This window comes from Oxyura jamaicensis, chromosome 3 (genome assembly GCF_011077185.1).
Source record: "Oxyura jamaicensis isolate SHBP4307 breed ruddy duck chromosome 3, BPBGC_Ojam_1.0, whole genome shotgun sequence".
NCBI lineage: Eukaryota > Metazoa > Chordata > Aves > Anseriformes > Anatidae > Oxyura > Oxyura jamaicensis.
Genome location: NC_048895.1, coordinates 55,678,079 through 55,690,344, shown reverse-complemented (window position 1 = coordinate 55,690,344; position 12,266 = coordinate 55,678,079). Strand labels below are relative to the sequence as shown.

At 44.7% G+C, this 12,266-nt stretch overlaps 1 long non-coding RNA gene across 1 annotated transcript; it reads left to right on the top strand.

Annotated features, from left to right (window-relative positions):
- Nucleotides 1–247: 247 nt before the first annotated feature.
- On the top strand, nucleotides 248–10,450 carry LOC118163374. Its single transcript, XR_004749008.1, has 4 exons — nucleotides 248–422; nucleotides 4,737–4,862; nucleotides 4,939–5,065; nucleotides 10,115–10,450. It is a non-coding gene; the product is annotated as an uncharacterized LOC118163374 (long non-coding RNA).
- Nucleotides 10,451–12,266: the final 1,816 nt, after the last annotated feature.

Below are 12,266 nucleotides of genomic sequence, written 5' to 3'. Positions count from 1 at the left end.
GCTGGGCTTTGGCTGAACAGTAACTTCATGAGAAAGTGAAGCCTCCCCTTCCCAACTAGCTGTGACTAAAATACAGCAAATGAAACGTGCCCCCCCCCCCCCCCCCCCCAAAGAAATGTAGTAAAGAACTGAAGCTATATAACCAAAAGGCAGTTTCACCAGACATGCACCAGCACCCTGCACCCTCTTCACAGGCTTGGGATCAAAGCTGGGTGCTCATATCTGAGGGCTGATTAACCCTTTTCCCAATTAACTCTTTCCTCCCGCCCTGGTTACCTCCCACACACCAGATCTTTGACAGTCCCCTCCTTATCTGCTTTTGCTGCCAGGTGGTCTGGCATTCACTTATCATGGCCTCAGAGGACTCTGTGCAGCACGGGGGATTGGAAAAACAAACCAAATTCTTCTTCTGAGCCAGGCAGGTAGGTCCCAAGGTGCCTGTCCTCATTACGGAGATTGCTGGGGGAGCTGGATCCAGCTGGCAGAGGTTTCTCATTAGGATGGCAAGGCTGCAAATGTGAAGCTGGAGGGAAGGTATGTAGCTGTTGAGCAGAGGTGGCCTTGAGGCTGGAGTTAAAGAGGTGGTGGAAAGACTTATTTTTTTAAATGAAGTGCTTAGCATAGGGGGGTTCTGTTAGTTGTGGAAGTAGCAGCACATCTTTGGGTGTGTTCAGGTTTGTTTGGATTCCCCTCCTTTTCCCCTACTCTAAAGACATTATAATCTTGAAAGTGTTAAATTTTGACTAGTTCTAGCATAGACTTAGGACAGGAAAAAGCCTGTTTTAGGGCTGCTGGAGTCTGGATCTCATGCAATATGTGGGAGTTGTGCTCCAGCTATTTTTCTATTAAGTATATGAGGAAAGGCAGGGAGGGTGGGAAAAGCTCAGACTCCGCTTATTTTTGTGCTAGCAAACAGTGTAGCTCTGGCAGAGGGGAAAAGATTTGAAGTGTTGACCTGGCGTGTGAAAGTCATGGGTAACTCCTGGCAGCATTTGCTGTCTCAGAGGTGTCACAGACATCTAAGAAGGTGGTTGAGAACATGGGCTGCTGATACTGCCCTTTTGACTGGAAATAGTGGATACCAAAAGAATAAAAATAGGAGAAATAAATAAGATGGGAGGCAATAGCAGAAGCTTTAGGGGTCTCGGAGACCTAGTGTTTCAGGTCTGCCAGCCCTGCAGAAGCTATTTCTTGTTTAACATGGTTGGCCCTGGTGCCTGTGTGACAGCTTCCCGAGCAGCTGCTGGGCTGCCTGAGGCGCTTCTACAAAAAGCACTTTGTGGGGCTAGTTGTGAGCTCTTACAACTGCGCAATATTTACTCGTTGGCATTGCTGGGCCAGCTGGACCATTATATGTACAGCCATGCGTCTTCCCAGAAGTTGGTGAGGGATGTGTTTGCACATCCAAGGAAGCTTTGCTTGGAGTTCGACTCCATCATGATTATTTCAGTGGGTTCTCTCTCCCTTGGCTGTGTGTACAGAAGGAGATGTGTTCTGTGTAACTCGGCCAGAAATGGCCAAACTCTGCTCTACGTAAATTTAAAGGATCAAGAAGTCTCGCAGTTGCACTTACTCCGTGCTAAATGGCGATAAACACTGGCTGAGGAAGCTGTCATCTGTTCAGACAGCGTCCTTGTGTCCACTGCCTCCTGGTGTCTCTTATCCTGCTCTTTGCTCTGAAGGTACCTGCCAGACCCGGCGTTGCCTCCATGCCAGCTGACCGCAGGATCTCTCCATCCGATCGCTTTGCAGTAATAAATTGCTGCATCTGCTGCTGGCTGCACATGGCAGGTCAGCAGCGGTGCCTGGCTGCACGTGGCGAGTCCGCATTGCAGCTACCGTTCTCTAAAGAATATGCCTGGATAGAGGGGATTTAAGACATGAAAATGAAAAAGGACGTCCACACAGGTGAAATGGTAACGGGGAGAGAAAGAGAGAAGCCTTTTAGTCCTCAGCTCTGTAGCTTAGTTCAGCCGAGGGCATCGGAAGCTGGGCAAACACAAATGGACTTCAGGCTTCAGGACTAGCCCACCTCACCCATCCCCGTCCCCGTCCATTGCAGGGAGGTTTAAAATCGCCGTGAAGAAAAATGATGATCGTTGAGTCATGCCAATAGCTGCGATGCTGGCTGCCTGCCCCTGCCAGCCTGCTGCACAACTTGTGTGCTAATGTTTGGATTTTAGTGGTGGGAAATGAATGTCAGCCTGTACTCTCTTCATGCACCATTGAGCTGTGCTTATGGTTGCTCTTGGCAGCACCAAATCATTAAACAGATAAAACCATCAGTCTTTTTATTTCCAAACATTAACCTAACTGCTAATAAAGCACAGCCCATGTCATCCTTATGGACTCTGCAGAGCTGAGTCACGCTGAAAACAGGCTCCGAACGCGGGGAAACGCCTCGTCCCCCTTCCCCGCGCCTCCCGCGTGAGCAGAGCCCACCTGGAGGAGCTGTGCCTCGGGGCCTGAGTGCAGGAGCCGCGTGGGGACGCTGGCAGAGCTGGGCTCGGGCTGTGAGCTGTGTGCTGTGGTGCGGGTGCCCTGCCTCCCTGCCGCTCCTTTCACTCCCAGCGCCCAGCAGAAAGCCCCCCTCGACCCCCCAGGCAGGCGGGGAAGGTCTGCCGGGCCCGAAGGTGGGGAGGAGATGGAGTCATTCTCCCTCCCAGTGGACTTCGCCCTCGGTGGCTGAACGTCTTCTTCCCCAAACATCTCCCAGCAAAACCGGAGGGGTTTTGTAAATTCATTATATCACAGAGGAATCTGTTTAATCAGCTGCCTTTCCCCGGAGGCGCTTTACACTTAATGAGACACTTGATGGAAGGAATCAAAATTGGTTTATACAAGTTGAGCCTCAAACCCCCCAGCTGATGTATTCCTGAGAGCGCTGTAATTTAGGGGAGCAAACTGAGAGGCTGAGCAGTTATCACTCTGTTTGTACAGTCAGTGGAAGAGGTGAGAAGTAAAACCTAGAGCTCTGCACTGCATCCTTCATTTCCTAGGTATCGTCACGATAAATAGGGAGGGTCTCCATGCTACCAGGGCCAGATCTGTGCTCCTGGTGTAAGTTGCCAAGCACTGTTCCTCCCCGGCACAGTTTGCCAGTTATGCACTGAGGCATAGCCTCGTTTAGCTTACCTATGGCTGAGGGTGTCTAACTAATTCAAAAAGTATCCAAACAAGGAATATTGCATGCATGTGGGAAGGGCGTCAAGAGCCTTGTGAGCCAGGCAGTGGGACCACAGAGCAGCGCCGACTCTACGGTCAAAATCCATTACTAAAATCTTCACACGTGAGGTTAATGCAGAAAGGAAGGGCACATCTTTGTTCCCTTTGCTTGTTTGCTTTCTCCAGATGCCTGTGCTATGCTGAGTCTTGGGTTAACTTGTGGCCTGCCTTCTTAGCATGGTGTGGGCTGGTGTGGCAGCTTTCCTGCTACCAGGCTACGCGTATAAGTGCAGGGGCCTCAGAAAGCTTGCTCTGAAGGACCCTCAACAGACCTGTACGTGATGTTGTGCCCTTAGAAACATGCAAAGTATTTTATTACTGCGAAGTAATTCCCTTTCCAGTATTTCATTAGCCTTCATCTTGTAGCTTTTTTTTTTTTCTTTTTTTTTTACACAATGCTAAGTAAAGACTAAATTATTTGGAAGCTGATTTTTCAGCAGCGTAATTGCTGTGCTAGCAACAGCAGAACGCTTTCCCTACCGAGGAGGGGATCAAGACGCTCTGCCGTGAGAAGAGGGGTGGTTCGTCCCCTGGTCTTCAGTGCTCCCAAGCAGCCAGCACCTGTGCCAAGGCTTTCTGCGACACCGCCCTGCTGCGCCCCTCAGGTGGCTTTCAGGGAGATGATAGCCAAAAGCCAGAACCTGCAAAATCACTGGCTGCTTTTTGATCCGCTCTGGGAGCTAGCACTCCGAATGTTGAAAAGTCCTGTATTATGAAGATACTGTCCCAAATCACACCCCAGAGCTGCATTTATTGAAAAAAAAAATGGAATTTCACAAGGACGAATCCGTTAAATTACCTGTCCAGGCATCCAGATGCACACCTGAGGCATCTTTTCTCTGCGGAATTCTATTTAAAACTTTAGTGGTTTATTACTCATCCGTGCATAGTTTACAATACAGTTCTGTGTAATTGCTTGTTTCTGGGATGTAGGTATTTAGATTTTGATACAGCTAAAATATGCGGTTTGTTTGTGTTAACTTTTTAAAATACATAGCTTAGAATAAAAACAAAAAACTTATTTTTCTCACAAAGATGATATGTAATGGATGGTAAAGTAGATGTACATTCATACAACACATTTATTTAACTTTCAGCTGCTACAGTTGATAGTTTAGGTAATGTATACATATGTGGTTTTTTAATATAAATATGGGTTTGTAAGAGTGCCATTTACCAGAGGTCTTTAACACATTATCTAGAGATTATTTATGGACCATTGGCATCTTTCCTTTCCTTTTTTTTTTTTTTTTTTTTTTTTTTTGGTTAAAGTTTAAAAGGGCTGAAGATGAAAGCATAATTTAGCATGGCATTGATTTTACATCATCTGGTTTTACAAGAAATAATATTAAGGTATTAAAGAATTGCATTGTCATCTCTTGCTGTGAAGTTGCATTATGTGCTGTAGCCTTGGCTCACTTTTAATCCTTCAGTAACGCACACTTAATTGTTCAGCAAATGACATAACATGTGAAGAAATAATACCTAGAACGTGATTTATATCTCTTCAGGCAAAGACACTGAGAACGGGATCATTTGCCTTTGTTATTCATACTGGAACAGAGAAAGAGCCATAGGATCTGAAAACCATGGTCAGTTCAGACACCAAATATATTAAAGCACCCTGGAAATAAAAGGTACGTCTGCTCTTTCCATCATGCTCAAGTCCAAACCTTGTCTTAAAACTAACACACACACGATGTCTTTACAAAGGCATCCTGTGGAGGAGAGTCCTGCAGGCTCAGTGTCTCTGACCTTGTGTATTCTGAGCAGGTCAGGCTCTGGTGGGAGCCCAACACAGTTGCTGTACACTCACCAAAAGGAGCAGATGTACAGCCAGGTGAATACCGTCTGATTCCAGCGGGATACAGAGACACTGAGCCTGCAGGACTTGTAGGGGGAGAAGGGAGGAGGGGCTGGATAAAGAGGAGTGGTTTTTACAACAGATGGGTTTTCCCACTATGAGTCTACCTGAAGTAGAGAAGCCACCTTGCCAACACAAGCGTCGGTTCACAGGTTCCTAGATAGTGGCTAGAAGTGGTGGAGAACAAAGTGTACTAGAAATAGTTTGAAACAACTAGCTCTCCCACAGCACAAAGATTGCCTCCAGCCCAATCCAAAACTTTGGCATGCCAGACTTTGAGTCTCCCCAAACACAGCATGAATTAAAGATGGACTGCTGCAAAGATCAGTAGAGTATGTAAATTGTGTGGCTCTTTGTAATTACATCTTGTGTCTGCTCTCTACCTTGGAGGACAAAGGGTACAGATCTTCTGGTGCAACCTGTTGTAGAGGGTAGAACCAGCTCAGTCCCTTTGTTCTCCCTTCAGCCTCCAGAAATAGCTGAAGTTCAGGAACCTGGTCTCCACCATCTTCCCTGATTGCATGGGTCATTTGTTTAATTAATTCAAACTCATAGCTTTTATTTTTCTTGCAACTCCATCGCACCCATTCCCCTTGCCTTTTCCCCAATGTAATTTAAAAAAAAAAAAAAATAAAACTTTTTTTTTGCAGAAGCAAATTAGGAGAGAGATGTGTTAGAAATAGAACTGTCAGCAAAATAGGCTGCCATGTATGCCCTACACATTTCACAGGATCAAGGCTTTAATGATGTTGCATATTATCATTTTGCATGTGCAGCACATTGGCTTGCCGTATCTTTGGGTTTATTTGATTTTTTTCTTTCTGTGACATTTTTTCCTAGCCCCCTCTATTTCTCACCTTTTCCTTTTGTCAGGAAGAAAGTAAGCACATTGTATAGAACAAAGTGAAATATCCTGAGACTGCATGAAATGCTATCCCCGGAAGGCACTCCTTGGAAAGTGTTAAGGCGACGGTAACCCAGTTCAGCTGACTTTCTAAAGTGTCTCACGTGGTATGGTCCCACTGTCTGTAAGAGGTTCTAAGCTCATTCACAGGTTCAAACCTTGTGTGCCATCTACACAGCTTTTGAGTCTAGCTTGGGTGCAGGCTCTAGAAGATGTCTGCAGGGAAGTGCCCAAGCTCTCTTTCAGGTGTTCTGGATGAGTCAGGCATGGGCAGACCACCGATCAGGCTACTAGCAAGTTCAGAAAGACCTGAGTTTCATCTGTAGAGTGTGAATGCCCGAAAGCAAACTACCTACATGATACACAGAGCTGACAAAGCTGACAGTATAGAAGGAAGGCTGGAGGAGTGGATTACAGAACTCACAATACTCTTCACCTCATGGTGCTTTCAAACATAATGGGGCTCAAAAACTTTTCCAGGTTCCTTGTTTCAGTATGGGAGAGTCCCAGAATCCCACGGAGAATCCTTGATGTTGCTGATTTTGTTGATTCATCTGCTTTGAATCATCAAGCTGCATGGTAACGAGGAACCAGTATAGTGAGGGTCTCTTGTTTAATGTGATTCAGGTGCACAATTGCTTCTTACTTGCATTTCCACGGGAAGCAAAAGTTGAGAATCTTTTGCTTACAAAATGGTGGAAAAGCAGAGAAATTAAGAGCCATGAGGAAATGTCTGGGAACTGCTGGCAGCACAGTTCAGGAAGGAAAGTGCAGGGTGTTATGCTGTTCCTGTGTATGGTCATCTGTTGTACGGGCGAGAAACTCTGTGGACCTTAACGATGTCTCCTTTGAATTCAAAAATCCTGTAACTAATCTGAGTCATTTGCACAGCTGAACAGACTCAAGGTCTCTTAAGTAAATTGGAAATACCTATAATTCTGCAGGAAATTAGAGAACAGTTAGGTAGTCCCATAGCAGAGGAAGAAATAAAAAGGAGTCATAAAACCCCTGGTCTCTGGGAAGGCTCTGGGTGAAGATGACTTTCTAATAGAATTTTCAAAACTCTTTCAGTCTCACTTGGCTCCTGTCATATGGAAAACATTTCAGAAGGCCAAAGAAAAAGGGTTCCATTTCAGCATTAATTGCAGTGTAGGGTTTTCTTAACTCTCTTTCCTAGGAAATAACTCATTGATGCACCATTTGCAATAATTAAATTACAGGCCAATTCTTTTGACTAATGTGACTCAGAAGACATAGGTTAAAATAGCATCCAGAACATTTCTAAACAGCATACCTTACGGACGAGAATTTAGCATATATCTTGAGGTTCACATTAATCAGAAAGCTGCTACAGAGTCTATAGGCCTGTTATTATAATTTGCTATTTTTAAAATTCTCTGAAGTAATCAGAAAATCAACCAGCTCAACATCCCTAAAGAGAGCTGCTTCCCACCCACCAGCAGTGGCTGACTTCACTGTTGACATAAAAACCATGAAGATCTCGGTCTAGTATTCTGCCATGTAATTGTATCCTTAATTTTGGCCTTGTTGAAAGTCTGCTGGAAAACTGAGCTTGTGTGTCCTCATTAGAAGCAATTCATATGTAAATCATTGAAGATTTTCTTTTAACTTGAAGAAAGAAAATGTCCCTGTGACTCAAACATTCTGCAGGCTCTTGCTCCTCTTGTGGTTCCCGTGTGGCTGTGACTCTTGGCAAATCCGATGCAGCGTGAGAGGGTTGTTGGCCATATTCTTGGCTGCTCTTGCCTTAGCTGCTGGGGAAAGCATCTGTCAAGAGACATTACCTTTTGACAATCTTGGCTCAGTCATTGAAAGGACATGAGGTGAACTTGAACTACGCTATCTTCTGCGCTCTTGTGCCTGGCATTTACCCACAGAAGATGCTTCCCTTCTTTGGTCAATACTAGCCATCTAGAATCAGCTTTTGCCTCTATTAGAAGGCCTCATTTTTGCTCTTTTACATGCAAAAATAAGCTGAAGGGGCAGCTTAGCAGTAGTGGAATAACATCCTCATGTTAAAAGGGATTAACTTGGAAAATACATTAAATAAGAAATGGTTAGATGAGTTCTCTGGATAAAATTGATAAATAGGAGGTAACAGCCAAGTGCTTGTGTCAAAGTGCAACTTTGATGAAGTTTGAGCACCTATTTCTTCTGAGCATTTGGAGATGGAAGTTTTCATAAGTATACTATTGAATTTGCTGATATCAATTTGAAGGTGTAAAGGAATAGTGAGTCCTTGCCGCGATTTCTGTGCTCTTCAGTTGGATGAGCTCAGTCCATTCACATTCTTAACTGTTCCTTAAATATAACGTGTCTGAGGTATTTGTCTATAAGAAAGGTGGATCTTGTTGCTCGTGAATAGATTTCTGTTAAAAATTGAATACATTTTGAATAAATTTAGATGAATAAATTTCTGCAAACTGTTGCAGAAGGTGTTCAGAGAATCCCTTTGGCATCTTCTTCTTGTAGGTACAGAAATGCAGACGAGTAGGACTAGGTAGCAGATGATAAAATTCAAGTCAATTAAAAATCGTGTGTCAAAACCCTCTGTTTTCTGTTGTATAAACAATTCTACACGGAAAGGTTAAAAACAAAAACTAGAGTCCAAGGTGATCGATGAGGCAGGTAATTGTTTATTGTTCGTGACATGTCCAGTTCATTGCAACAAAAAATCACGGCTGCTAAGAATCTGACCTTGTGCCCAGAAATTGTGTAAAAGCACAGCTGGCTCTGTCTAGGCTGGAAATCTTTAAAACTCATGGCAAAGACTTTATTTTGAGGGAGTATTTAGCTTTAAAAATGAATAGGGGCTGCATGTTCCAAATGTCACCTGTCAGTTTAACAAATGGCAACTATATACGCATCTTAATGTCAGATTGCTGTTTCATTAGGCTCATTGTGGGTTATCGCTCTGTAGGAACTGGCATTATTCTAACAGGAGCAGCAGAAATACAGGAGGGCAGAGGCACTGTTGCTCCTCAGCTACGTGGTGCAGCTGTTATGGCTTTTGGAAGGTGGGAAGGGGGAAAAGGTGCACAAAATGGAAAAATGTGCAGCAAGACGGAGAGGGAGGCATGTGCTTCAGTATGGCTGCGTTGAACTCAGCATAGCACCAGCCACAAAGGCATCCTTCAGTTAGTTTTGTAACTAACTCAGCATGCAGGAAAAGTCCTGCTGGCTGCTGAATAGCCCTGTCTAACAGTGGTCTGAAACATGAAATGAGCAGGCAGGTGGCTCAAAATGGGAGCATTCTGTAACCCTGTCTTAGGGTGTAGGTAGCAGGAGGATTTACAAGTTGCCCTACCTTGAATCCGCCCTGCAGGAATGAACCAAACAAACTGCAAGTACAACACAGTGAAGTGAACAAGCACCGAGGAAGCAACCATGGCACAGGATTCAGGTGAAGATGGATAAGGGATGCATCTGAGCCCATCCGCTTGGCCCAGCCCCAGACCATCAAAAGGCAATTCCCTAGCTGCCCTCTGCTGCACTGGAGAGCAACAGTTGTGCAAGGACTATGGAAATCCGTACTTTGAAACTCCCCAAGCTGCAGCTGCCCACACCAAAGCTGCCAGATCTTCCTGGTGGTGGAATCGCTAGAAGTGCCCTACAGTGTAAGTAACCAAGGTTTTGTTGCCACCATTGCAGAGAGCTTTCAGCCCTCCCTGCTGTAAGTGGCAGCTCAAACATCCTGATGGAGCTCCCTGACAGGATAAACACTGGACTATTAAGAAGTGCACTTGCCAGGTACCGTTCTGAGTGACTCATTCAGGCTGCCACTGCTGCTGCCAGCACAAGTGCTGCACAACATGACTGGAAAGAAGTTGCAGAGGATGAGAAAATGGATTTCTTAGAAAAGAATTCCTTGCTGTCTGCAGGGTCAGGTTTAGCAATAACAGACTGGCCACGACACAAGTGGAGGGTTTCCTTGCTGGGTAACGCTGAGTTCACAGGTGAGGCCTGAGCACAGGAAGGCAGCTAGGTAATTTTGTTCCCAGGGTAAACCTACCTCATTTGCTTGTACCATAGCATTCATGGGAGTTCACTCAGGGATTTGTAAATCACAGATTACAACTTACTGTTGCCCTGTCCCACAGCACTCCAGCAGGAAGCTGCTTCTCCCTGGGAGCCTCCTGCTCCAGGCAGCAGTCGCAGCCACAGCAGCGGGGCCGCTGCCATCCCCTGCACGCCAACACGCATCTCGTAGGGCGAGGGGTAAGTGTGCTGCTGTACTGAGCACCTTGCTGGGAGTCGTGTGGGAAAGGGAAATTGCACAGGGCCCTCACAAATTGCTGGCCTGACCCATCTGTGCAAAGGCAGCAGAGGGGAGCTGCTGGGGATTTCAGAGCAGTTTGCCATGGGGCCACATACTCCTCCAACTTCTTTTCTTAATCGGACCAGGTGACAGTCAAATTTGTCCAGATGTAGGTTTGCAGGGAGATAGTATGTAGATACATGTACTTATTTTCATTTTACTTTCATTAGATGTGTGGAAAAAGCTGGTAAGCTATTGAACTCAGTGTCCCCATGGCTGGTTGTTTAAAAGCTTGCCTGTTTTTTCCAGCTGTATCATTTTGCTTAGTAAAAGATATTGCCTCTCCCTACAAATCTTGTTTCTCTCACCCAGTATGGCTGCATGGATAATGGCAGCTGTTTATAACCTCACAAATTAATGCAACTTTAATGGCTACCTCTCAGACTTCAAAAGGAGAAAGTAGGAATCAAAGTCATGTCAATTTTTATTACACCACTTCCTTTTCATAGAGAAAGCTCTGAGGATTACAAAAGTGCCCCCCAAAACCTTCCACCATATGTAAATGTGAAATTCTGACACCATAAAAATCGGTGGCTGAACAATCCCTCCCCAACAGCACTAGCATCTGAGTCATCTCTTAATTTCAGAAACTGCCCCTACTTTATCCAGCAACTCGAGCAGCCCACACAAGCACCACACGAGCTGGAGCTGGCAAGCGTAAGTGCAGCTGAGGTCTCTGCGCCTCTCGTCAGCGGTGAGGAGCCCAAGTTGCTGCCCTGGTTCCCCGCTTGCACAGACAGGGAAGGGCAGAGTTAATTACACCATGCCACACGTTCAGGTCTACTGAGCCCTTCATTTTGTGCTATCACCCTTTTTTAAACCGCTTAGATTTTTAAAAGACAAAAGTAAGGCACCATGTAAAAACATCGCTATGGAAACATCACAGGCTCACTTGCACTTGACTGCCAAGCGACTACCTAACTGAAGTTTTACATCCTATTGGATCACTGCTGGCCATCTGCTCTCCTTCAAACTTCTTTGAGTTCTTTATATCCCTGAAAAGTTCATTTTTAGAAAGGAAGGAGGAGGAGGCAAGGGGAGAATCCGGCATTCTTGGCTATCACAGAGCTATTGTGAAAAACTCATTTGGGGGCAGCCCCTTAAAAAGACAAAGATCCATGTTTTGTGAAGTAATTTTGTAGAAAACACCCCATTTTGAGATGCACTTTAATGATAAGGGTATATATTGGCAGCCACAAGGCAAAACAAACAAACAGCTGCTTCTAGTACTCCAGCACTAATTGTCTTCCTCTCTCCTTCTCTCATTTAGTGTCAAATGTATTTTCTTCTAAAATGTAACAGTTACTGCCTACACTGGAGTTGTTGGCTGCAGGCTCCCCAGTCTTGCTCCAAATAAAACACAGAAATAGATTTCCTGCCAAGCGCTGGGGAAGTTTGAAGACTTTAGTTTTTAAAAATATAATCATTTTATCAGTGCCCTGAGCCTGCCAAAGGTAATTATGGGCCATGGCGCATTTACATTAATGCATAAGACCTACAGACATTTCAAAAGCTTAATGGAGAACTTCCATAAATGTACATATTGAAAAATAAATTAATTAAACTGTCATGTAAAGATATCACTTAATTTCGCGGAGCGGAAGGCGCTCTTAATAGGAGTGGAATGGATCAGTGAGCATTTCAAAACCCAAAGCTATAATTTAAATGCAGCCTCTCTTCTAGTGTGCAAGTCACAAGACATATTTATTATAGCCTTGGATTGTCATTGTAATTGGTTTAGCAGAGACAAAGCCGTGTTGTTTTGCTTCCTTGCCCTCCTAGCTGGGTCACTATATTTTGATGTCAGACTATTGACAAGCAAACCAAATGCTGAAATAAAACCATGCATGCCTGTGATGAACTGGCAGAAATACAGTCCAAGGTAAATGTAATGCTGAAGCCTACGTATTTATTTATCAAGTAGCAAAGGAAAA